This window comes from Thermobia domestica, chromosome 3, assembly GCF_964235325.1.
Source record: "Thermobia domestica chromosome 3, izTheDome1.hap1.1, whole genome shotgun sequence".
Classification (NCBI taxonomy): domain Eukaryota; kingdom Metazoa; phylum Arthropoda; class Insecta; order Zygentoma; family Lepismatidae; genus Thermobia; species Thermobia domestica.
In genome coordinates, this window is record NC_137456.1 from 284,434,579 (window position 1) to 284,462,462 (window position 27,884).

At 35.6% G+C, this 27,884-nt stretch overlaps 1 protein-coding gene and 1 long non-coding RNA gene across 2 annotated transcripts in view; both read left to right on the forward strand.

Moving 5' to 3' along the window:
- LOC145682241 (uncharacterized) overlaps nt 1-27,884 on the forward strand; it is a 74,751-nt gene that overhangs the window by 32,997 nt on the left and 13,870 nt on the right. The gene's annotated exons all lie outside the window — the stretch shown is intronic.
- On the forward strand, nt 5,247-27,830 carry LOC145681101 (uncharacterized). The gene is made up of 3 exons (XR_014130729.1): nt 5,247-5,493; nt 13,556-13,736; nt 27,631-27,830. It is a non-coding gene; the product is annotated as an uncharacterized LOC145681101 (long non-coding RNA).

Below are 27,884 nucleotides of genomic sequence, written 5' to 3' on the forward strand. Positions count from 1 at the left end.
GTGAATGATGTTTGTGTACGTTATGGTCTGGATGACCTTCTGATCGTCCGTGAGGTTTTCGGGACGAGACATCCGAACCACTCGGCGCCTAATTCTCATATCATCGTTGAGACCGACGAGCGATTTGGAATCAATTTGTAATCCCTTCTTGGAGAGGTCCTTTATCGTCCTATCCAGGTAAGTTCTGGTCTCAGGAGAATACTAATTGGTAGGACAACAAACCACGAACAGAGACTGGACCTCAAATTGGTTACAAATTAATGGCTGCCCGAACACCGACCCGACACCCGTTTGGTTACACCCGCACCACCTAAGGCAGGCCCTGGCTGTAGCATATATTGAAGGAAGGAGATTTCTAAGAGATAATGTGTATGATGAAAGCAAAATTAATTTGCCGAAACTGTAACGCTATTATGTATTAGTTAATATATGCTTTGGTCAGAATTGGTCTTTTATTGTATACAAGAAGTTCCAAAGCTAAAATGAGCGGTATTCATCTTCTTCTTGTTTACCTCAACCATAGGTTGGTGATCAACATGGAAATTTTAAAACTTTTCTCTCGCTTGGGAGAGCTGTTTTATACTTTCATAAGGCCTCTTCTTCGTAACTTCATCTAGATATTCTAACCTTGGTCTTCCTCTTTCTGGTTTTCCTTCTGCCTGCCCCTCTATCAGCACAGTGATCCAATCAGAGTGTCGAATAAGATGGCCAAGCATGCTGTTCCTTCTTTTTCCTATTATCTTCATTATCCGTTGTCCTTCATGAGGTTCCTTTAGTAGGTCTTCATTCCTTTTCTTTTCGGTCCATGATATGCGCAGCATTCTGCGCCAACACCACATTTCAAATGCTTCTAGGTTGGATATTTAAGCTTTTCTCAATGTTCATGTCTCTGATCCGTAAAGCGCCAAACTCCATACCAGTGTCTTAATAAATCGTTTACGAACGTCCAGAGACACATTTCTTGATGTTAGTAGTCCTCTTTACCTATTGAATGCTTGTTTTTTCTATACTATTCTGGAACTTACGTCTTTTTCACTTCTTCCGTCCGAGGATATTAGACTTCCTAAATAGGGGAACGTCTTCGATTTTCTCTCCATCTAGCCATACGTTTGTCCCTTCCTGTTCTGCTCTTGTGCACTTTATTATTTTTGTTTTCTTCTTATTTAGCTTCATTTTGTATGTTTTTTCCAGTTGGTCGTTCAAGTTTGAAAGTGCTTCCTGCATGTCCTCATCGTTCTTCGCTATCAATGCATCAGCAAATCTTATTGTGCTGAAAACCTGACCCTTTACTTTTACGCAGGGGCGTCATTTCAGACTTCGCTTGAGGGAGGCAAGAGCACCACCGACATATGACTTTCACGTTTTGTACTATAGACAATCGATTAAAGTATATGTATTTCTCAAACTCTTGGGGGGGGGGGCAATTGCCCTTCCTGCCCCCCTTAAATGACGCCCCTGCTTTTACGCCTTTCTCATTTTTATCCAAGAATTCTTTCATACCCTCTTCGATATAGACGTTGAACAGGAGAGGTGGAAGTCCACATCCTTGCCTCACTCCTTTACTTATTCCTGCTTCCTTCTTATCTCTTCTATAACAGCTGTCCGGTTCCTATAAAGTTGGTATATTGTTCTTCTGTCTCTGTAATCTACTCTCAGCTTCTTCAACGCTCTGAACATGATATTCCAATCTACATTGTCAAAAGCTTTCTCTATATGTAAATACAAATGCTATCACAATTGGTTTGTTTATTATGATGTGCTGTCCTACGATCAACCGTAGACTCAGTGTGCTTCCCTTGTTCCTTTTTTTTTTCTTCTGAATCCAAACTGGTCCTCCGATAACCGTTCTTCGGTCTTCCCCTCTATTCATTGTGCGATAATTTTGCGCAGTATTTTTGATGCATGGAAAAGCAAACTTAACGTTCTGTGTTCTTCGCATTTCCGTGCGCCTTCATATATATATATATATATATATATATATATATATATATATATATATATATATATATATATATATATATAACGTAGGTGATTCATGACACCAAGATAAAACAAAAAGTATATACTACAGAATATCGTGCAGTTTTACTATACGGATCCACAGTATAAGTAGTAATAGGAGTAGGAGTAGGGGTAGGGATAGCAGTAGGAGTAGGAATGGGTTAGAAGCCCACAGAGGTTCCTTTGGGTTCTGTTCTCGACATAAAATGGACAAATTAAAGAATTTCCCAAATGTTTTCGTACATTTTAGCAGGGGTGCCCACAAGGGGGGGCTATGACGCAAACTGCGTCATTGAAATATTAGGGGGGGGTTAAAAATCTATATAAATATGTTTGATGGGGGGGTAAAATTAATCGAAAAGAAGATTTTTTCATGGAAGAACACCTACGGATAGACAATTGGGGGGGGTGCGTCATGGACATAAGGGGGGGTGGGCACCACTGATTTTAGAATCTGTGGATCCGCATAGTAAAACTGCACCCTGAATATTATTAGGTCTAGGGATCATACTTTTATCTAGTTGCTTGAATTACACCAGTTTCCTTGTTGCTTAGAATACAAATTGACATACGTAAGTTTGATCAATTTTCTGCATTTCATAACCTCACATTTTATATATTGATAAGGACCTAAATTAAAAGAACTGTAAAGAACATCTTTAAAAGGTTCTGCAATATCAACAGTCTCTGTCACAGATATAATATAATTTTACCTGCTTTGATATTTGTTTCTTATACGATTTGAACGTTTTCCATAAATATAGGTTATTTTTAGTAACACTATTCTCCAAAGTTAAGAGGTAAAGTTTTCTTGCTTCAAGATATTTCTTTTTAACAATTTTTCTCAACTCGAAGTACTTTTGATACCAAATATACTTGTTAAATTGTCTGGGCTTTACAAAGTATTTTTATTATTATATTTCACCGAAAAAAATAAAATTAAGTAAATACCATTGAAATTTTAAATTTTAGGATACAACGGTTTCACTTCAGCATTGATAAATGAATTATATCCCTAGCAGCATAAACAGTAGGCCCTGCAATGGAAAACATTAAGGTAGCAAACTGCCAATGTTGTAATTGTCTGCTTTACAGAGGATTTATCAACCACCTCAATTGATAACGTATACGTGACCTCTTTGAAATAAGTAGAATTGTGATGGAGAATGCGAAGTCGAAACTGTTGAGTAAATGGTGGCAAGTTCTTTGTTGGCCAAAAATACAGTTTAAACTATGTTGATCCAACGTATTTGCAATTTCATGTTTCTTTTAATTCTCAATCATGCCGACCAGTAGCCACCGTAGCTTCTACGAGGCACAATTTTAAACTTACAGGTACGACCTTGAGCCCTATTCTGTAAAAATTTGCGTCAAATTTGAGTTTTGAGTTTTGAGTTTTAGTTTGCAATGATAATCGATGTCATATTTTTGAATGCTTGTTGTGACTTTTAAGTTGTTGTGCGATCTGCAAATTTTGCTAAAGGCTGTAACGAAAGGAAGCCATCTATTCGTGACAGGTCACCGTGGCCCACGAGAAGAACCTGATTAAATGTTTAGTTGTCGCTAGGCCGAAAGTTGTTTGCGGCCTCCACCCCGATTCCCGAGTTTGTTACACGATAAAAAAAAATAAGATTTTTTTTTGTATACCAATACTTTTGTTTCAATATTTTTGTATAAATTGTAATGCATTTTGGTATGGTGATAAGGTTTTCAGAGCAGAAGGGCTGTGCACAGTGTGCAGCAGCAAAAAAGCGTTAAGCTCTCGCCCCTATACAATTGTATACGGTAAATTAGAAGAAGCTAGAAGGACAGAATATAATCAAGTTCCCGCCCGGAATTCAACCCACAGACATCCAGTTCGTAGGTAGACGCTTATCGAATTCACCGCCGCAACTTTACAATAATATAGGGCTACCTAATTTTACATGCTACTCCTCTCTCCCCGATCAACGCCAAGAGCAGAGGCGGATCAAGCCTTGGGACGGGGGGGCCTAGCCCCCCCGTCTTTTGAGTGACAAAAATAATTGAAGCTATTATTTATATATTTTTGAAAGTTTATATTAAACTCATGATATATCTATCATAGTATGGATTCTGGTTACCCCCCACTCTGGTTTTTACCTTCTAGATCCGCCTGTGGCCGAGAGTACAGTACATAATGATTGGCAAATGAAGTAGTATTTGGTCGCCAGCCCAGTTTAAATCCGTAAGCATAAATTGAAGATGGATAATCTTTAGGATCCCTGTTTTCATTAACAATATTTTTAAGTAATATCCTCCCTTGAAACTTGAACTTCAATACATAAGCAGGTTTAGTAATAATAATGTAATTGACATTCTTTACAATTTTAAATTAAATAAAATTCAAAGTTGTTGTTTTCTTGTCCCTGCTAGCCGAGAGAACCGTTGGATTAATGCCAACAAATGTACGTAACACATGAGTATACGATGAAGATTGCATTCCTAGCTTCAAATCGATGAGCACAATGTGGAATACGATACGTTCCTTAGTTATTCAAATGTAGTTGCTGTTTTTTTTTTTTTTTTTTTTTCGAATACTATCGCGATGTAATTTCGACCATAATTTGGATGAATATTAATTTCAATCATAATTTCAGTGAAGTCATTGTGCAAAGCGTGGATTAACTGAGAATAGAATCGAGAGGATTCAAATACTATTTTAATTTTATTAATTCATTAATTTTTAGCATTTTTTAAAAAGAATATTTTATGTATTTCAGTTTTAATATCTTTTGTCGACACTAACCGCGTTGCTCCTTTGGACCACTCCCAAATTGTGTCGCGCTCTCGACCTTGAGTAGAAGCAAATGCACGGTAGTATTTAGTATATTAATTACCTTAGAGATCTAGATCGTGTAAATTGTTTGATAAATTAACCAACAGTGTAATTAACAATTACTAACGTAAGACACTTTTACATAATACATAACGTAAACATGACGAAATATTTATGTATAATACACATTAAGGTGAAAAAATCTATCAAAGAAACAAACATTGCAGAAAGCCCAAGTTTCTATTGGAACTTCGTTGCAATAGCACTGCGTTCTTCATGACTTCCCTTCGTATGAGTTGCAAGTAGTGTGTCTGAACAATCCATATCTAAATGTCTTTATCCGTTTCTTTCTGTGAAGGAAGTTACGTAATGATCTCATTAGAGCAATCTTAAGAACTTTGGCCAAATAAAAATAATAAAAGAGACCCAGCAAACTCATAGAAGCTCACTCTTGGATAAGACGTACAATCTGTTTGACATTCAACTGCTTCAGTCATAGTCATTGTCGTTTCTTTTACTCTACGATACGATGAGTTTCATTGATCTCAAAACTTAAGAGTGCAACTAACAGGCAGATTTGAAGAACAATTCAGAATTGGCTTTTATTTGGAATGTAATTAAAACCTAATACTATTTTTTTTTTTATTAATGAAAGAAGAATGAGAAAACGGGGTGCAATTGTAGCACGAATGAAGGTAAGAAAAATATTAGCACTATTTTTAGAAATTGTTTTATAGTATCCAAAACTTAAGAGTAGTCTGGTTTGAGGCTCGCTAAACTTAGATTTAAGATGGGGCGTACTAAAACTTTTATCAAAATTAAATTATAAAAAGATGGACTTAAAATCATCACTGCACCTACAAAAATGCTCTGTCCATTTAATTTCCGGTCTAAAGCTGTAAACAAATAATAATAATAATAATAATAATAATAATAATAATAATAATAATAATAATAATAATAATAATAATAATAATAATAATAATAATTGCCTAGCATTAACGCTATCGTTGCAAGCATTCCTGGAGTGTGTGTTATCGAGTGTGTTGGAATGCCTTCGTTCTCTTATTTGGATATCCTACGTGATGTCAAATTGTTTTCCTTTTAAAGTGTACTTTCAGTGTAAGGAACAAGAAGTTGAACACCATTCCTGAAGTGTGAGACGGTGCATTGTCATGGTGCAAGGGGACACTGTGCCTCAGTGGTACAGCGCTTACGTCCGATGTGTGGGGTCCGTGGTTAGATCCCAGGGCAAGTAAGTTTCTGGTGGACAACGTTCTGTCCGTGGGTTTTCTCGGGTTACTCCGTTTTCTCCCACTTTTCATTCCACCAATTCTTCCATCATCATTTGCTTGCTTTAATCATCGTCTCTCTCAGCCGAAAGGCAAAGTCGTGGGACGTTAAACTGAAGTGTTTAATTTTATATCATGGCAAACATCACTGTCTATGTACTGCCTTGACCGGCCGTTTATGACAAACTGAATCAAGTATCCGTTGTAGCACAACTGAGTGGACCTCTTTATTGACTGTTTAGCCACATAGTGATGTACGATTCCAGACATGTCAAAAAAAAAAAAAACTGAATCTGTATCACTTTCACCCGAAATTGCACTTGGGTTTCCTCGCATCTTATTCCGTTACGATTACTATGTGTTATTGTCTGGACCAGTAAGCAACAGTTGATAACATGATACAGGCTCGTAATATATAAATACTACGGGGAACTCGGCAGCGATACTTTCATTTGCTGCCTCTCATTTTAAAGGCGACTTGAAAACCTGAAAGATGACCAGTGAAGTGGGCATCTCACTACATAAGATGTTACTGAAAATTTACACAATATGGTAGCTACTCCAGAGTTACCAATTAAAGATGAGTGATATTGTGGATGCTCAGATATTTCAAATGAACAAATATCTCGCACTTTGACAGGAGAACTGTTTAGGAAAAATCAGACGATGTAAGATATACATGCTGCGACTGATGATACTTGATAAAGGTGGATTAAAATCTAAATCTCTAAGGATAATTCAGCACACTTATGTTTTTTATCCACTAGTGACACATAGGTGTACTGGTACACTCCTAAAAAGAAACGTCAGTAAGGAGGCCATGTTTATGAAGTATGCCGGCAAGACCGTGGCCTCGGTTTTTTGAGATGCAATGGGTATCCTTTTGATTGATTACATTCCATGTAATAAAACCATCACAACTGAATTGCAAGGAAAGCTATTAGAATACTTACAGGAAACAAAAACGGAAAAAGGTGGGCTTATCAAAGAAGGAATTCATCTTACATCAGGACAATTATCAATCCCTGTAGAGATATTGCTTCAGTAGTCAAAAAATCAATTACTAAGGATATGGTTTGCTATACAACCGCCTTATTCATTATATTTAACTTCATAAGACTTTCATTTCTTCTCAAAGGAATACTTTGGTGGCCTTCTATATTTTTCAGGGGAACCGGTCAAAACCCCCACAGCCAAAACCCCCACACTCAAGAAATGTCAAAATGCCCACACAAACGGTCATAACCCCCACACAAATGGACAAATCTCCCAAACGCACGAACGGTCGAAACCCCCACAGCCAAAACCCCCACACTCAAGAAATGTCAAAACGCCCACACGATCGGTCATAACCCCCACACAAATGGACAAATCTCCCAAATACACGAACGGTCATAACCCCCACAGCCAAAACCCCCACACTGGTAGTCGGTCATAACCTCCAACGGTCATAACGCCCACACAAATGGACAAAACAGCCACACATAGCAACGGTCACAATCCCCACATAAATGGACAAAACCACCACACAAATGGACAAAACTCCCACATGCAGAAATAGTCACAACTGCCACACAAATGGACAAAACCCCCACACAATCGGACAAATCTCCCACACTCTGAAATGATCCTGGTTGCATGTATTGCCCTTGTACTTTTTAATAACATTTTTTATTCCAATTAAACTGATGTTGCAACTATTCTTCTTGGGCGTCATAAAGAGCCGCAACAAAGATGTGGAATGACGATCATTTCAGAGTGTGGGGGATTTGTCCGATTTTGTGGGGGGTTTGTCCATTTGTGTGGCAGTTGTGACAATTTCTGCATGTGGGAGTTTTAACCATTTGTGTGGGAGTTTTGTCCATTTATGTGGGGATTATGACCGTTGCTATGTGTGGCTGTTTTGTCCATTTGTGTGGGGGTTATGACCGATTGTGTGGGCGTTTTGACATTTCTTGAGTGCGGGGGTTTTGGCTGTGGGGGTTTTGACCGTTCGTGCGTTTGGGAGATTTGTCCATTTGTGTGGGGGTTATGACCGATCGTGTGGGCGTTTTGACATTTCTTGAGTGTGGGGGTTTTGGCTGTGGGGGCCGTTCGTGCGTTTGGGAGATTTGTAGTGATGGGCAGTGGGAATATTCCCGGTGGGAAGGAATTTAAAAATGGGAATATTCCCGGGTTTTTTCCCTGGCCTATAAATTCCCGGGAAGGAATTTATTTCAATTTCTTTACTTTATCTTCCAAATTATAAGAACAATATATAACTAATTACTTTATTTTAATATATTATGACTTACTTCTAGGATTTAAAGAATTTGGAGGTTAAAAAATTTAAGATTCTTTAACAGTACTTTATATAACTAATAATATGATTTTTTAAGTTCCATTTCCATTTGCAGAAAAAAGTAGAGTAATTGTTTAGTATTGGGGACCAAAACTAGCAAAAAGTAGGATGATTTACGGAAGAAATGGGTCGATAGTGGTGTTCAAGAAGTCAAGAAAGTATCGAACACATTTTTAGGGTGGTAAGGGATTTGCACAAACCGTAAAGTTAAGTCGAAATCATTTATGTGAGAAAAGAATGTGGTAACGAAGATAGAAAACAACGTGTCCTGCGGGGCTCTAACCCGCCTTCACTCACTAACGCTCGCTCGGCAATGCTGCCTAAATTTAATGTTAGTAACGTAATTTAACCTACGAAACCATAAAACAACCGCATCGGAATAGAATATCGCACAAAAGTAGGTGAAAAAGCTGGCCCCCAATGCTAAAGAACAGCCAAAATTAGCAAAGTAATAATTTACAAATGATGAAAAGGTACCATTTTGTAAAGTAATTTAGAATTATGTAGAAATAGACATGAAGTACTATTAATAAACCCTGTACCACCATTAGTAATAGACGTCGGTCTGTCTCCTCTCTCTGACTCAAATTTCTGAAGAGGTACTCGGACTTCTTTTATATGTGAATTAACGTACCGGTATGAAATTTCGAGAAATAGGTAGAATGAAAGGTCGTGCATGGCAATGTTATGTGCTAAAATATAAAGATAAGTAAGTATCTTGCAAATTTTGTGAACATAAATATGTATGCGCAAATGTTGATAAATTGGTGAGACATATATCTTCTAGCATTTACCCAATCTAATTAGTTTATAACATTTATAAATTTAATGTGTTTATAATATCAGTAATAGAGTCAAGTTGAGCAAATCCACTTACATATAAATTTAAACTGTTACTATAATTTTTTCACACATATTTAATTGACAGAACATATTGTAAATAAATATACATTTATGCGCACTTTCTAAATATAATAAAGTGTTAATAAAGTAGCATGGTACCGTTTAGAATATACATTTTAAAGAATCCTCTGTGGACAACAGTAATAATATGCTGTGATATAAAAATTAATTCAACTTTGAAATCATAGTATACTAATAGAATGCAATTTTCTTTCAGATTGATCATAAATTCCCGGATAAATTCCCATTTTGGGAATCTTCCCGGGAATATTCCCAGGGAATATTTCCGAAAAATATCTTCCCGGGAATTTACCCATCACTAGAGATTTGTCCATTTCTGTGGGGGTTATGACCGTTTGTGTGGGTGTTTTGACATTTCTTGAGTGTGGGGGTTTTGACCTAGACCCTTTTTCAGAAGAAGAGCTTAAAGCATGAGTGGATGATCATTTTCAGACTTGGAAAAATGTGGTTGCCGCACTGCCATAAAGGTCTAAGAGCATCGTTGGAATATATATTAGTATCAAGACTACGTTGAAAAATAATTCTCAGGAAATAAATCAATGATTTGTACATCATTCCGAGAATTTTTCAAATGACTTTCGTATTTGTTTACGTTGACTAAATCTCAAATTGCCCCGGGCGCCGGAAGGGCGCAAAATTGGGCAAATGTTTAGGGGAGCGTTTTGGTTTGTTGGTCAGGAGGGCGCTAAGGGGTGTTCTTGACCAGGATGACAACTAGCGTATTTGTATCACTGTGTATTCACTTTCATTAGCAGCTACACACGATAATGACTGAGAAATGCTCACTATGTGATGAGGATGGTATTTGTAACAAATGTGATATTGGTGAAGAAGTGATAGAGGGGTTCATAAAGGCAAGTATTGCAAGAAAGGATGGGAAGCACGAAGATTGTAGAGGGAAGAAAAAGGTTGCTCTTAATACTTCTTTCAGGAATCAATACACAAGACCTTAATTAATCACAAAAGACTTGAAACCAGCTGTTTTAAAGCAACTAAAATATTCTACCAGCTGCACTTTTCAGCCATTGTATGCACTATATAACTGCTAATAACATCACTATAACGCACGAACATTAGCTACACAGGCTACGTCTGCATACACTCGGAACGTTAGGAGAACTAAGCAAGATGTGGAATGCGACATGCAAGCAATTCATATGAAAAAGAGGCCCGCGCCCACACCGGCACCCTGTGTGTTAATGTGATTGTGCACGAAATTATGCATTGCTTTGTATATTGTTGCATAAGTATGAGGTTTTTCCTGAAGGTTACCTGAATACTTTTAGTTACAATGAGATTTTTTCTTAAAAAAAAAAAAAAAAAAAAAAAAAAAATATGTGCCTTCCATCCCCCTGTATCTTCTAAACTATTGATCCTACGAAGAAATATAGAAAGCTATTCTTGTAGGACATGTATAATACAATATAGTTTAATTTTGTACTTTTTCTTGCTAACCCCCATAGTTTTTGAAGCATTTAAGAAAAATGTGAGAAACCTATCTTCACAACCCCTTCCTCTCCCCGCCTATCCCACACCCTCGAGGACTTTTAGTATGTTGTTAGAGCACTTCCTTCCACAACTGTGCTGAATTCTAATTCTACATGACTTATTATTTCTTTCTTTTTCTTTTCTTTTTTTTTTCAGCTTTCGTTGATTGGATTAATATTCATTACTAGCATCAATTACCTGCTTCGCTGGGTTAAATTAAAAAAATAATAATATGTTTCATTAGTCAGTCACTTTTTACTATTACTAAAGTGTTCCTTGATATTGGTCATTTACGATGATTCTTATATATCCCCTGTCCTTCCCATGTTGCGGGCCACGGCATCGGCAGTGTCATTGTTCATCTCAGCGATCCCGAATATTATGAATTCGACACTGAATTGGTCATTTCGATCATTTTTACATCTCTCCCTCTCCCTCTCCTAAGCTGCGGGGCTGAATTTGGATTTAAACAGCATCGGAAGTGTTACTATTCATTTCAGCGACCCAAAAATTAAGATTCGACACTAATATCGATCATTTTTGATCATTTTAAAATGTTTCTCCCCTCCCCATCTCCTAAGTTCTATCGTCAAAGTGAATAGATAAATACCATCCCAAGCTCGAATCTCATTTATGTTGAAAATTTGATCGAGATCGATTGGGTGGTTCAAGAGTGAAGTTTTATTATTTTGATATATAAATCTCCCTCTCCTCCTCCTCCCCTAGGTTTTATCGTGAAAGTGAAAATATTTTTTAAAAAAACTCTCCAGGCTAAGACATCATCTATGTTGAAAATTTGATCGAGATCGTGTGGGTGGTTCGAGTTATTAAGTTTTATATATATATATATATATATATATATATATATATATATATATATATATATATATATATATATATCCCCTGCACTAAGTTCTACTGTCAAAGTGATATAATAAAAATTATCCCAGGTCCGAACCTCGTCTATGTTGAAAATTTGATTAAGATCGGTCAGATGGTTTAAGCGTGATGGAGTTACAAAGAGTCACTTTTATTTTTTATTTTTTTTAACCTATATCTCCCCCCTCCCCCTCCCCTACGTTGCACCGTAAAAGTAAAATGACGAAAACATTTCCAGTTCAAATCTTATCTATGTTGAAAGTTAGATCAAGATCGGTATGGTGGTTCAAAAGTTTTTAAGTTTAATTCATTTTTATATATTTCTCCTTCTCTCCTCCCCCTCCCCTAAGATCTACCGTCAAAGTGAAATGATAAAAAAAAACTTTCCAGGTTCAAACTTGATCTATGTTGGAAATTTGATTGAGATCGAGAAGGTGGTTCATGAGTTATTTACTCAAGTAGTCACTTCTATTTTTATATATATTGATTTTTGTATATCTCCCTTCCTCCCCCATCCCTACTTTGTTGCGTCAAAGTGAAATGATAGAAAACATCCCAGGCACAACCTCATGAATGTTGAAAATTTGATCGAGATTAGGCGTTTGGTTCAAGAGTTATTAAGTTTTATTTATTTTTTATAATTACCCTTCCTTCCCCCCCCCCCCCCCGAAGGTTTATCGTGAAAGTGAAATGATAAAAACACTCCTAGGCTCAAACCTCATGAATGTTGAAAATTTGATCGAGATCGGTCGGGTGTTTCAAGAGATTAAGAGTCACATAGTCACTTTCAATTTTATAATAAAGATTTTACTATTGTTTCTCGTGCAATACTCAAGTAGAAATGAAATGAAATCTTTGAGTTTTACGTCCCACGATTATGTCAGTTAGGCTAAAGGAGACGGTGATGATGAGTAATGAATGAAATGGTGGAATGAAGAAAGTGGGAGGAAACGGGAGAACCCCGAGGAAACCCACGTACACGGTATTTGTCCACCACAAAGTTCACTTGGCGGGAGCTGGGATCGAACCCAAGCACCAGAGGTGAAAGCTCTACCACTGAGCCACCGCGGCCCCCCAATACTCAAGAGAATACCTCGGGTTAGGCAAGGTTATTTATTTACTAATTGATTCTATGAATATAAATTTCTAGTTTTACCCGTTGACTTCTAGAAATACACAAAACTAGTTTGGAAGCAGAGACAGATTTAGCCCGGGCCTAGGCTCTCCAAGTTTTTTGAGTAACAATAATAATTTAAGCTATTATTTATATATTTTTGGAAGTTCATAGCAAACTCATTACATACCTATCATAGTCTAGGTTCTGGCTGCCTTCCCCTCAGTTTTTACCTTCTAGATCCTCCACTGTTTGGAAGTTATATATTCTCTTAAAGAGAGAGAGAGAGAGAAGGAGCGTTAATATTTATTAAGACTTTTTCTCTTGTTTGATGAGAGAAATCGCTTACTAAGTTTGTCCATCTTATTTGTAAAGACTCATTAGTGTATGCCATGCTGTACTATAGTGAATACAGAAGACAAAGTGCCTCATTCCAAAAGGTCTCTAGTTTGACCTCAGACCGTGAAGTAGACAATTGTGGATTTTCTCTCTTACCACATTCTTATTCCATCAGAACTATCATTGCATAATAGTTCACTTGTATTTATTCTCCGTCTCTGTTAGCCTTAGAGGACATAATCATGAGAAGTTTAAGAAAACATTTACTTTAATTTCGTTTCTATAGCATATTTTTGTGATTCTAGTTACATTTTAACTTTCGTCTAAGAATTTCAGTTTACATTTTCAAGAAATGATTAAAATCATATACTTTCTTTCAGACTATATTGGAAAATGAAAATTAAAAACTTCAAGAGCTCCATTTGAAATTGTAATCGAGATCGTAACATGTGAAGACTACAACCTTAAAATGAACTTCTGGACATTGTTCAAGGAATGGGAACGAAACAGCGCAGGTTAATACACCTGTAGAATCAGATTTTGTTGGATAAAATTTAAGGGGTAAGTGTAGTCAAAATTTGCAAAGTATAAAATGTGAAGTAATTGTTTTGACATGGATATAATCCTTAAGTCCTAGTTTTCTTGTTTTCCTTTTTTAACTTGTGTAATTATAATTAAAAAAAAATCACAATCAACAATATTCATGCAGGTCTCGTTTAGATGTGCTTCACGATACATTCGGAAATGATTTTTATTGATAGCTGACGCTTTTCTATTTCATATGTTGTGACAAGTTGGTAAGGACATGGCGCGTGTGTGTGTATGTAATTTGACATAGTATGTATAATTTAACTAACTAACTCTATGGCCTATGGAACCCGGAGGTTCAATGCCGCGTTCACAAAAGCCTTCCACTGACTACTATCCTTAGCTAACTGCATCCAGTTTCTACTTTGTATTCCAATCCCTGCGAGATCCATCTTAATATTGTCCTCCCATCTGCGCGTAGGTCTTCCTAATGGTCGTTTTCCGATTGGTCTTCCTGTCAAGACTTTGAAAGCGTTTCTACTTTCTTCCATTCTAGCTACATGACCAGCTCACATAAGCCTCCTAGACTTGACGACCCTAACAATGTTGGGTAAACCATATAAATTATGTAGTTCCTCGTTAAGAAGTTTCCGCCATTCCTCATTCCCGTTCCTCTTGGGTCCGAATATTCGTCTCAGGATCTTGTTCTCAAATACTTTCAGTGTATGTTCTTCCCTCAAAGTAAGTGACCATGTTTCGTAGCCGTACAAAACAACAGGCATGATTATCGTTTTGTATATTTTAAGCTTCAAATTCCTCGATAGAATTCGCGACGACAAGAGATTTTGAACCGAATAGTAACACGAATTCCTTGCTTTTAGTCGACATTTAATTTCTCCGGGAATATGATTTTCCTCTGTCAGTATTGATCCTAGATATTTGAAACTATCCACTTTATCAAAAGTATTATTTAATATTTTAACGCATCCATAATTTGCTGTATTCCGGTCCCGACGCACTTCCAAGTATTTAGTTTTCTCTGCATTTACTTCTAAGCCCATGTCCCTGCAAGCGTTTAATAAGATCTTTGCGTTTCTTTCTATTGTTCTCCTATCATCACCTATTAAATTTCTATCATCAGCATATGCCATAACCTGGTGAATACCGTTCAACTCTAGGCCCTGGTTGCTATCTTTGATTTTCCTTATAGCGTATTCCAGAACGAAGTTAAATAATAATGGCGACAACGCATCCCCTTGTTTCAGGCCATTTTCGACGTGAAAGCTCGTGGACAAAAATTTTCCTACCCGGACTTTACTTTGGGATTCATTTAAACATATCTTAATTAATCTAATTAGCTTTCTCGGTATTCCAAGTTCTGTAAGAACGTTCTATAATGTTTCTCTTCTAACCGAGTCGTACGCCTTTCTAAAATCAATAAATAGTTGATGTACCGGGGTATTGTACCGGATGTACATTGATGTACAGGATGTACGTTTAAAACAATAATATCACACCACCGTCCCTTAAGAGTAATAAAAGAAAGTCTGTCAGTAACAAATTCAACCCGTTTAATTGCTGGTAATATACGTTTATGAACGAAAAACCCTGTTCCTAACTGGTGATTTTTATTTCCTTCCCCGTAAAAGAATGTGAAATTTCCGGAATTCACAGATCCATTTCTTTCCCACCTAATTTCCTGAACTCCTACTACGTTCATCCTGTATTTCTCTAAATCACTCGTTACGGATTTTAACGCGCCTGGGCTATAAAGACATATATTCCATGTTCCAAATCTCATGTCCATTTTCTTTTGCTGAGGTCGTGCCAAGTTATCAGTCCTTGTCCGAGGCTTTTGTGAATATTTCTGAACAAGTGCTTTATTTTTTTATTATTTTTATTTTTTTTTTTACAGGATGAGGTTGTCAGCCCTACCCAAACCCCCAAGCTGGAGGACCACTCCTAGTCGGCTGTCCGCGACTGCTTATTCAGTATATTCGCAGCTAACCTCTGTATCTAGAGGCCTTCTTCTCGATCCGCAACCTGAGGACGCGCCATGCCATGGTGACATTAACCCACGTATAATTTAACAGGATAATAAAAATTAATTCGCACTGGAAAATATCATTACAGGAATTATGAACAGCATCTACCACCATCAGTATCAGGAATTTCAAAATTCAGAATGTCAAAATTTATAAGTTAAAGCTATTTAAAAAACGAATTTAGACATTGATACTCAGTTATTAGGAATAAATTTAGGCCCATGTTTTTATTTCTATTTAAGTCAAAAACATAAAATTACAAAATTGAATCATGATATGAGTATATTTACAGTAAGCATGTTATCCACTTCTCCCTAACTTAAAAAAAAGAAAAAGTAGTGTAATGCTAGTTTTAATACAGGCATTATATTTGGTCGTTTGGTGAAAGTAATACTGATTGTTGATAGGGTTGATGCCATGTTATTGTTCTGTGTGTTTTGCAACACCTACAGTAACAAGCTATTCTTCAAGTATGGTAGGCCTATGTAACAAATTTTGCAAATTCTAGCTCTAAAAATGTAGACTATCAAGTGAATCCTATTATTATTTGCAAAAATTATATTATTATTTATAATTCAGAAATTGAAAGTCTTGTGGTTAGAGTTATTACCAGATAGCAGATGATACTGGATGTACACATATAACTTTTCTTCGCCCATACTACTGACTAGTTGAATATACCCATGCTTCGGACGGGGGCTGTATTTGGAAGTCAACGGCCTGTGGGAATATCACCATTGATCTCAGCAACCGCGAAAACTATGGATTTGATACTAATATCGGTCATCTTGGATTACTTTTATATGTCTCGGTATCTCACCCCCCTCCCCCGGTGAGCCCCGGCCCGGAGCTGAATCGCGTGAATTTGGAAATTAATGCAATCTGAGTTTCACCATTGATTTCAGCGACCGCGAAAACTATGAATTCGACACTAATATCGGTCATTTTCTACTACTTTTACATGTCCCGGTAAACGCGCCCCCTGAGACCCGTATATAAATACTCTATCGAATTTTGACAAAAACGTTTAACTCTGGTCTGGAGCCTGGACCAAGGTATTGGTGACTAAGATTTGGTAACTCTCGGTCAATTTGTCTGGTTCTCAAGCCGGTTCCGATAAACGCCCCCTTGAGACACTCCTGGTTCGAAATTTAAAAAAAAAAAAGGCTTCGTCTTGATCTGGGGCCTGGGCCAAGGTACCCCTGACCAAAATTTGGTAACTCTCAGCCCACTCGTCTGGTCCCCAGTCCGCATCACAGACAGACAGTCAAACACACAAACAAACTCTTTATTTTATTTATATTAGTTTATATTTCTATTTCTTAATCATCTCAGGTTCTTACTATATTCCAATTAAATATGCTGATGGTCGAGACTTTTGGGACACTTTATATGTATATTTCTTACTATGGCTTCGCTGACTCTGATTTCTCTAATTCAAAATCTTGTTGAAAGCAAAATATAACTCTAGACCAAAAATTACTGCCCACAAGTAGAAAATTTTAAATCGATTTTTGTAATGATTCACGAGAAAAGTAAAACATTATCTAAAATTGGAAATGAACGAAATTTAAGTTTTACCCTGAATAACACTGGTTGACACATTTAGTAACTTACTGAGTTACCAGTAGAGTCACACTCTACAGAACACGACTGACGTATACTCAAAGGCTCATTTGTCCATCGCCCAAGATATGACTTTAGTACACTAGCAAACTCTGCACTGGGGATTGCTGTATATACAGCCATACTACAGTTTCAATTGTTTTTCTCGATTTCACTGAAGTGTGCCATACATCGTTATTTGGGAGAATGCTTAAATTAGTGTCAATCAACATGATTCGTCATTTTAAATTGATTGATTTATATATTAAGTGAATAGGGTCACTAGAAATTGGCCAGCCCAATAAATAAATTATTACCACAATGATCAATATCTATAAATAATGTATAACAAAATAAAGTGCTACGTTACAAAACTGCTATTTATGGAGTATTTATATATGGAGTGCTATATATGGACTTCATGGTTCAGACACTTGGATATTACGGAAGTTAGAGAAGAAACATTTAGAAAGCTTCAAAATATGGTGTTAGAGGAAGATGGAGAAGATAAAATGGACAGAAAGAGTAACAAACGAAGATGTTTTAAAACAGACAGGAGAGAAGAGGACGCTTTTAGCCAGTATTCTTAGTAGAAAAGCAAATTGGATTGGACATATCTTGCGAAGAAATTTGTTCTTCATATCGCCATAGAAAGAAAGATTAAAGAAAAGCGATTAATAGGAAGAAGAAGAACACAAGTGAAAAATAGAAGAAAATATTGGGAATTAAAAGAGGAAGCTGAAAATCGAGAAACATGGAAGAAGCATTTCAAGACACAAACTGAAAATTAAGTAAAAGGAAAGAAGAAAACCTTCATTAGTCCCAGAACCTGGCAAAAGGCAGAATACGTAATAATAATAATAATAATAATAATAATAATAATAATAATAATAATAATAATAATAATAATAATAATAATAATAATAATAATAATAATAATAATAATAATAATAATACGTTGTAAAAATTCATTATTGAACGGACTGCTAACAAAAGATAATTTAAAGCAATTATATATAAAATTAGCATCATTGACAGAACTATACTTTACGTGCTGCGCAGCTTTCTTATGCCTAATTTCTACTTCTGCGTCCATAACTGTCTTTTCTCAATACCTAAATATCCTTTTTTGAAAAAAGGAACCTTAAAAAGATTATTGGACACATAACTGGATTGTTTAAAAAAAGTTTTCTAATAAAGCATCCTCTAATTTAGTTCACCAAACTGTTTCATTGGACAATCTCCCTCTTCTTCGAAGAAACGTAAAAACTTAAGCTGAAAACTGTATCACATTACGGAGGTAGCCTCCAGTTCATCAATACTGAAAACTATAAACAGATGAAATGTAAGAAATCTTGAATTTATTGAGCCAAGATAAACGGAATAAGTAATTAAAATTTAAAATATGAATAACCTTGCATGGCTTGCTTACTTTATCTTTTTCGTAACACAGTAGGAAAAATACATTAAAGGGATTAGTTGATTTACACTGCTTGGTAGATTCCGTAATTTACTTGAAAATTCAATGATTGCACAATTCTTTCCATATATTGCACTTTAGTTTATTCACTATTATATAAAACTTCAAATTCATATTTTTCAGTTACAACTTTGGAAGATTTATGTAATAACTTAACTTTGAAGTACAAAGAAGTATAAACCAACCAATGCTTTTAATTTATCGTTTCCTTACTGTTGAAAATTTCACGTTGGAATATTTTAGTATTTCAGCAGTTGTCATTTACTTCAAAAGTACATGATTATTGATTTACCAAATTGTAATGATATTCTTTAATTCAATTAATTCACCATTTCTTACATTTTATCTGTATATAGTTTTCAGCATTAATGAGTTGTGATATGATGTGTTCTGCGGCTTAAGTTTTCTTTATATAACAGAAGACAGATTTTGTTCGTTGAATCAGTTTGGTTAACTAGATAATAGGACACTTTATTATATTCGGATCACGATGAGAAACAAATTGATATTTGGAAGAGCATGTTTTTCTCTGTTGCCACGGCATGAATATTCCACTAAGTAGTCAGCTGTGCTCCCTTCACTTCGGTTGCCAAATACTTCTGAACATGTCTTACAAGACAGCAACGTTGTAATGCTGTCCCTTTCTACAAAAGCCCTTTACTTATAACTACCACTGCGATGGTTGTGATTGGCTCCTTTCCTAGTGACTTTAATAATCTCGTGACATAGCTTCCTTTCTCAACACAAATTTCCACGTATTTTTGAACTGTTAATTTGCTTCTAATTTTGACATGAGCATAGATTTTTTTTAAATAATCAAGATATTTAAACAAGCCTGGGAAAGGTATATGAGGAGGAATGAGGTAGAGTCTTGTTTAAAAAAAGAAAACTACCAACAGTTTGTCTTTTTAAGGTCATATTATCCAAATCGTAAGCAAATATTTTAATTGTTTCATCTGAAAAAAAAAATCTCAGTTATCCAAACAAGATTGGCGTACGTTTGACTTATTTTCAAATATTAGTAAGAATACAAAGCTTTTCTGGAAGAGGTAGATTGCAAGATTGTTTTGAACAAGGTTGTATGGTAGGATTTATTAAACCACGAATCGTACAGTATATAGCAATAAAAAATGTCTCAACTCTCCCAGCAATTAGTACTGCTTTCACTAAACGATCGAATATAATGACCATATAAAACCAGTAAAATATATTATTACATATTCTTCACTTTTTCTTTTGAAGAACTAACGTAAGAAAACTATGTATTATATATTTTGTGTATTGTGTTGTATTTATTACGTTCTGTGTACCAAATGCATGCGTAAATCGCACCTTGATATAGAACATGTCAGAACATTAACATCATTAATGTGTACATATAATTAATTGATTACAATAATGACATTAAGTAAAAGAATGATAATTGCTATGGTTAGTCTAAAGATGTTATTCATGTTCTTCATTTAGAAACTCATTGACAGATTAAAACGTATCATTTAATAGGATTTTTCTTACTGCTGCCTTGAACTTATAAACTTCTTTAATCTTTTTAACAGTTTAAGGTAAATGATTGAACAATTTAATGGATACCCAAAAGAAACTTTTCCTACATGTTTGCAATCTACATGAAGGAACATGTATATTTTATTGTATTTAACATGTGTTACGACTATGTATATTTATATGTTTGCTTATTTTGGGAATTTCTTTTACGTACGTTACACAATCTAGTATGTAAAGCGATGGCAGAACTACCACACTGAATATTCTGAATAATGGTTTGCAGTGAGTTCTTTGATTATTTCGTATGATAGTTCTAATAATTTTCTTTTGTGCTTCGAAAACTTCGTGTGATCTTGTAATATTACCCCATAACATAATTCTGTGTCTTATATGAAATTCCATACCCGCATAGTATAACGTTATAATTGCATGCATTGACATCTTATCGATTAATGAGCGAATTGCAAAGCACATCTGATATATATGAGAAGCTTGGGGTCGTTAGAATACCGGCGCTTCCCTCAAGTGATATAGTGAAGCACCAGAAAGGGGGTGGTCCACTATTAAAAGATGTGAGAATACCGGGATGATGATCTCTGTTAGGTGTACAGGCAGAAGAGATGTCAGGTTTTGGGGAAAACAACTGATGCTTGCCTTGATGTACTTTTTATGACCATGGGTCGTTACACATTTTTGTTACACTCGTTCTTACTTTCTTTGTTATTTGATTTTTGAACTTAGAAGACTTTTTTTGTATGCGGCTGATATCCTGTAATTTAGTATTTTTTTATTTTTTATTTTAGCCCTTGAATGTGTGAGGTTACTTGGTTGTATTATATAGACTAACTAACTAACTAACTAACTCTATGGTCTATGGAACCCGGAGGTTCAATGCCGCGTTCACAAAAGCTCTCCACTGACTTCTGTCCTTAGCCAATTGGATCCAGTTTCTACTTTGTACCCAGATAGCAAAAATGACTTGCAACAAACTTTGCAGGAGATTTGCAATTCAAGTCTGACAAACTTGCAGCAGACTTGTAATGCAAGTCTGCAAGTTTGATGCAAGTTTAATGCAAACTTCCTAGTTGACGCTCTTCGAACTTGCAGCACGCCTGCAGTGCAAGTGTACGGTAAGTTTGCAAAGCAAGTTTCTGCAAGGGATGTACTTGCACCTGCTGCATGTTTCCACTTGCACTGCAAGTGCACAGCAAGTCGGCAACAAGTTATTGCAGGTTTGACGCAAGTCTCTGCAAGTATGTCACTTGAACTGCAAGTGCACAAGAAGTTGACAGCAAGTTTGTGTAGGTAGAAAGCAAGTCTGTGCAAGTTTACTGCAAGTCTACAGCAAGTTTGTAGTAAGTCTTCTACAAGTATATAGTTGCATTGCAAGTCTACAGCAGGTCTTCAGCAAGTGAGTATAGTAAGTGTTCTACAGGTACATTTACTGCATTTACCGTATACGGTATACATACTGTATACGAATATTTACTGTATACGAACATACACACAGTCTATTTTTCTCAACAACTTTGTCAAACAATACACGTTTAACATATAAATTATCTCTACATATTGGATATTTACGTAATTATCTTAATTATCCACGTGTTTTAATGCTTCACACACTTCGCACCTACTACAAATGGCGGCCTGGCGGGGAGATTCCTAAGATTAGACTTTTGTGCCACCTGTTGGTAGAAACTATAACTGACACACTTGCTACAAAGTTGCAGCAAGTCTCCGAGGCAAGTAAAATCTAGCAAGTGAAAATCAAATTACGACATTTGCAGGTAACTCTTTCAAAAAGCCTGCAGCAGGTGTACAGTGCACGGAAAATCTAGAAAGTTAAAATCAAATATAGTGAAAGACTTGCTGCAAACCAACATGCTATTAGGGGTATTCCTATCTCTGCGAGATCAATCTTAATATTGTTCTCCCATCTGCGCCTAGGTCTTCCTAATGGTCGTTTTCCGATTGGTCTTCTAGTCAAGACTTTGAAAGCGTTTCTACTTTCTTCCATTCTAGCTACATGACCTGCCCACCTAAGCCTCCTAGACTTGACGACCCTAACAATGTTGGGTAAACCATATAAATTATGTAGTTCCTCGTTATGAAGTTTCCGCCATTCCCCATTCCCGTTCCTCTTGGCTCCGAATATTCGTCTAAGGATCTTGTACTCAAATACTTTCAGTCTATGTTCTTCCCTCAGAGTAAGCGACCATGTTTCGCAACCATACAGAACAACAGGCATGATTATCGTTTTGTATATTTTAAGTTTCAAATTTCTCGACAGAATTCGCGACAAGAGATTTTGAACCGAATGGTAACACAAATTCCCTGCTTTTAGTCGACATTTAATTTCTTCGTGAATATAATTTTCGTCTGTTAATATTGATCCTAGATATTTGAAAGTATCCACTTTATCAAAAGTATTATTTAATATTTTAACTCATCCACAATTTGCCGTATTATGGTCCCGACACACTTCCATGTATTTAGTTTTCTCTGCAGTATGATAGGCTGCTAATACTAAATTCAGTTATAATAAATTTATTGCAATTTTGTTGATTAATTTATTATAATATGTATATAATGTAGAATAGTAGCCAACATTCTTTTGAGCTGGAATGTATTTACGTTTGCGTGATGTTTAATTTAAATTTATAAATTTACTACAAATATAAAATAATAATATTAGAAACTGCTTTGCTGAAACTCAAAGTACAATTTGACTTATTTGGTTAGTACCAGAAGTTATTTACTAAATAGATGTGATATAGGATTTGTACTATTTAGTGTTTACGGTAGTCTTCATAAACAAAGGAAAAAGAGAAATAAAATTCATTAGAATTACTGCAGCTGCTTATATGTTCTGACAGGAGCAGTGGTAATGTTAATAATTTTTAAGTTTCTAAAACAAGTAAAATATTGTACCAGAACTCCACTGCCCGGCTCGTTTGCCCTTTAAACCCTCGACTATGCAGGCTGCATTTATTGTATAATATTTTGGTTTCCGTGCCTTTGCCGGCCTGAAACTAAATTCCGGCCACTGGGCTGTCATCGTTCTAGAGCAAGTTAGCTGTGTTACTGCACTTTTATGAATCTGTTAGGTTACCGCCGCTAGTCTAATTTGCTAGTTATTTATACTTACAAAATTAAAGTCCTCAAAGAGTAACCTGGGAGACTTCATACTTTTTATGATGTCAACACCATTAGTTGAAACCGACCATTTCCTCTTCGCAGACAGCTCAGTTGTACGAGTATTTATACACGTTAGTTTTCAAACAAAATTTGTTTTTTTTAAAGAAAATAGTTTTCTGTTATTGATTCGTAATTCTAATGAAATGCATAGTTTGCTTCTAACACCTCCTCCTTTATACTCACAGAGGGATGTTTTTTTTTTCTTCCGAAGGAGGAATCTTCTGTAGTATTGCACAATATTGTGCGATTTGATGACGGGAGAGTGATGTAAGGTGATGCAACTTTGTTTTTCGGAGCTTTTATTGGAAATACTTATGATTTTTGGTTATTATTATTATTATTATTATTATTATTATTATTATTATTATTATTATTATTATTATTATTGTTGTTGTTGTTTTTAGTTAATTCAGTATTTTTTTAAATCAACTAAGCAATCTTGAAGCCACAGACATTTTCCCTTACTCGAAACTCCAGCAAATCCAACATCTTTTTAGTTTCATCTTACTTTTTTTTCTTCTTCCTCGCCGGGCGGGGAAATGGGAACGTTCCTCCTTGTTCACAACATGTCTTAGTTCGATTCACTGTTTACACACATCATAGTCCGCTCGGTTCTCGGCTCGATTCTTGCGTACACTAACCACTATTATCGTTTTTTTTTTTTTTTTTTTTTTTTTTTAAATCTTAGGGTTGGTATTTACTTCACTGGTCTCACTTACAGCCATGCCCTCTTGATGCACATGTAACTTCCGACCCTCCTTTCCTGGTGTAAATACATCTTACACTTTTTTCTTTACATACAATACACTTTCATGTTTTCTGATTCGCTCATTGTCTGTGATATTATTTTATCAGCAAGCGAGGTCATCAAAGGGGGCCCTGCTGCTTTGGCTGTAACTCTTCCATGAGTAACTTTTCTTCTTTCATACTGCAGCCGATGGGTTCACCGCATCAACTTGCTGAGGCTCTACTGGATTTGCTTGTATACCTCAATGATGCGGTATGTGATGGTTTCTTTACAGTCCTTTTTCAATTCTTGCTGCATCAGCTTGCTGAGGTTCTACAGGGTGGCTTATAGACAGCCATGACACTGCATATGACGTATCTTCATTGTTTCACTTCATTGACGTTCTGTGACAGAGTTTGCATACTGTCACTGGATTTTCTTCCTTGTTTTTTCTGTCTTCTTCCTTCTTTCCTTCTGTTTTCTAATCTTTTATCTTCTTTCTGTTTATTTTGTCTTCTGCTTTGTGTTTTTTCCTTGGGTTAAACATTCCTCCATGTTTTTTTTTCCTCCTATGCTTGGAAGAACATAAGTTGTATCTCTAATTTTCTCTCTTTTAGTTAGAGAAAGGTAACAGGAAGTAGTCTGATTCACCAAGGCAACCTTACCTGATGTTGTAACCAAGTTTGATCACATCGGCCTCAATTTTTTATCCAGTTGTTTTATGTGATTATCAAATTTGACTTTCTGATCTAACAGAATACCTAAAAAACTTAGTTCTGGTATTTCTTTGTAGTATTTTAGTCCTTAGACTTCGTTTGTTTGGTTTATTCTTCTGTTGTTTGGTGGTTGAATAACTAAATACTTTGTTTCTGACTCATTCAGCACGAATCTATTTTCCTCAAAGCACTGAGAGTTTATTTAGAGTATTTTTGTAGTGTCTTTACATGTTATCGAGTTATTAGTAAGGATGTATTATCTGCAAAAAGTGTCATATGGACGGTCTCGACAGAATTTGGGAGATCATTTATATACTGTACAATAAGAAAAGCAATGGCCCTAGTACACTCCTTTGTGGGACTCCTAATTTTATTTCTTTTGTATCTGATTGATTGACACCTATATTGCCTAGTTTATCATAATGAGAAATATGTACAGCTTGTTGTCTTTTACATAAGTATGATTCATACTACTTGATGGCAACTCCTTTAGTGCCATGTTTAAGAAGTATATTATGATCAACAGTTTCAAATGCTCTACTTAAATCACAGAATAGACCTCATGTGTAGTTTTTATTTCCAAAGGAGGTATATATATATATATATATATATATATATATATATTGAACATAGTCTCGTAGTACAGTAGCTATATTTATAATCTTCATGAAAACATGTGCGGGGTTTATTATTTTAAATTTCTCACAGAAATTTATTACCCACTTAGCCATTACTATTTCAATTGTTTTGGAAGCAGATTAGATACATAATCGTTCTAGTTTCGTTTATATATGGGTATTACCTTTGCTAATTTTAAATTAAGCTGAAAGACGTCACTGCTTAGAGAAAGATTAATTAAATAAGCAAGTGAGTGAATAGTTTATCAACACAGTTTTTGAATATGTAATTTGGCATTTCGTCTCGCTCAGGTGATTTTTAATTCTTGGAGCCACGTTGTTATTCTTATCACATGGACAAGTGGAAGCTACGTTTGACCAATTTACTGTAACCATGATTCAGTTCTTTAATTTCATGTTTAATAAGGAATGATTCAAGTAACTGACTTTCAATTTCTAAATTGTCTTCCTAATAACCTTAATTTATCAAGTGGATTTTGTGATTGATTTTTTTAAAAAAAGAATGCTGTAGTTTAAAAATACTGTTACTGAAGGTTGATGCTGGTCGTACTTTCTATAATGATGTTTCCTATAATGCAAAGTTAATTCTATTGTCCTGTAAAGTTTATTTTCTGAAAAACGTTATTAAATGACAAATAATGTTGAAAGGTTATTACTCTCTAATGGCTTGCCATGTTCTTACGGTTGTCTTATGATTCTCGGATAGCTCCCCGTGGCACTCATTTTACGAGCACTTTCCTATACTTAAGAACATTAACCACAATGTTCTGCACAACACCATACGGTAGTCCCAGCTCAACTGATATTCTGTAATGTAATGGTTTTCTGTTCACACGAGCACAGTTTACGCAAGTGCTTGGAACACTGAATCTTCCGCTGTGTTCAGGATTATCATTAACAGTTTTGGTTCGTCCTTCTTTAAGGGCACGACACCACTTCGCTACATGTTGCCTTGAAATGTAATCCTCTCCATACACTTCCACAATCTGCCTATGAATGTCAGAAGGTGTAGTGTTTTTCGCCCACAGGAACCCCACCACTGACCTTCGTTCTACTCTTAGCTAATTTTCTAAACGAATCACTATTTTAAATGTACACTTCTTGGGTATACATGGCAAGAATTCGAAATCCCTAATCTTGCAACAAGACAAATATGTTATTATTCTATAAGTGAATTTTCGTTAAGCTTGTGAAGAACTCAAAAGTTATATGCTTTGTAATTTTTCCCTTAAAATCCCTCGTAGATCCTCTTGTAATGAAATATGTCTGCAATGTCTTCTTCTTTCTCTCCTCAACCATAGGTTGGTGGGCAACATGGAATTTTAAAGCTTTTCTCTCCTCTCTCTCTATGCTTTTCCTGTAGCACCGAGGAATCCTACTTCGCATTTGGAGCAATTTAGCGATAAGCCAATTGATGATGCATGTGTACGAATGCTGTTTAATGTTTGTACTATTACGTCTGTATTTCCAGCTATTGTTCCATCTTCCAAATACCAGACATTCAGCTCTGTGTTTATATTATTAACAATTGGTTGGAGAGTCATAGCAAACAGTGCTGGACCTAACGGATCACCTTGTTGAACACCTCGCTGTGATAGAATAGTGTTATCTTCTATATATAGGTTGCTTGGTTGAGAATAGCATTGAGAGATGTACTAAAAATATGCTGGAAAATTATTTTTAACAAATAGCAACATGGAATCTCGATTTAACTCATTGAAGGCATTTCTGAAATCGATTTTTAAAAATGCTTTCACTTGGGTGTGCGAAGTAGAATAATATGTGCGGGCTGCATGTACTGCTGCTTCCGCCCCAAATGGGACACAGACTCCTAGTTGGTGTGGATATATGTTGATTAACTATATCCACGTAACGTTATCTTTCTCAAACGTTAATTGTCATATATATGTTCATATTATTATAGGTAATATAGACATTATAATATTAAATTATTATATATAATATATTTATATAATTGCGAAATGATTTTCATCATGTTTCTTTATTTACAGTTTCCTTAAAGTGATACATATAAATGACACATTTATTTATACCTGATGACTTTATGAGACCCAGGCGGATTGTATTGGATGCAAAAGTATTGGAGCTACTATTAACAAATGGATGAGATGTTAACTTTATAGGTAATGGTTGAGCTGCATGTAGTTGTGTATAAAAGAAATACATTACTATTGAAGTAATTTTATAATGATTAAGATGCATCTTTTTTGAAAGTGAAGTCTCAAGTAAACCTTTAACAATCTAC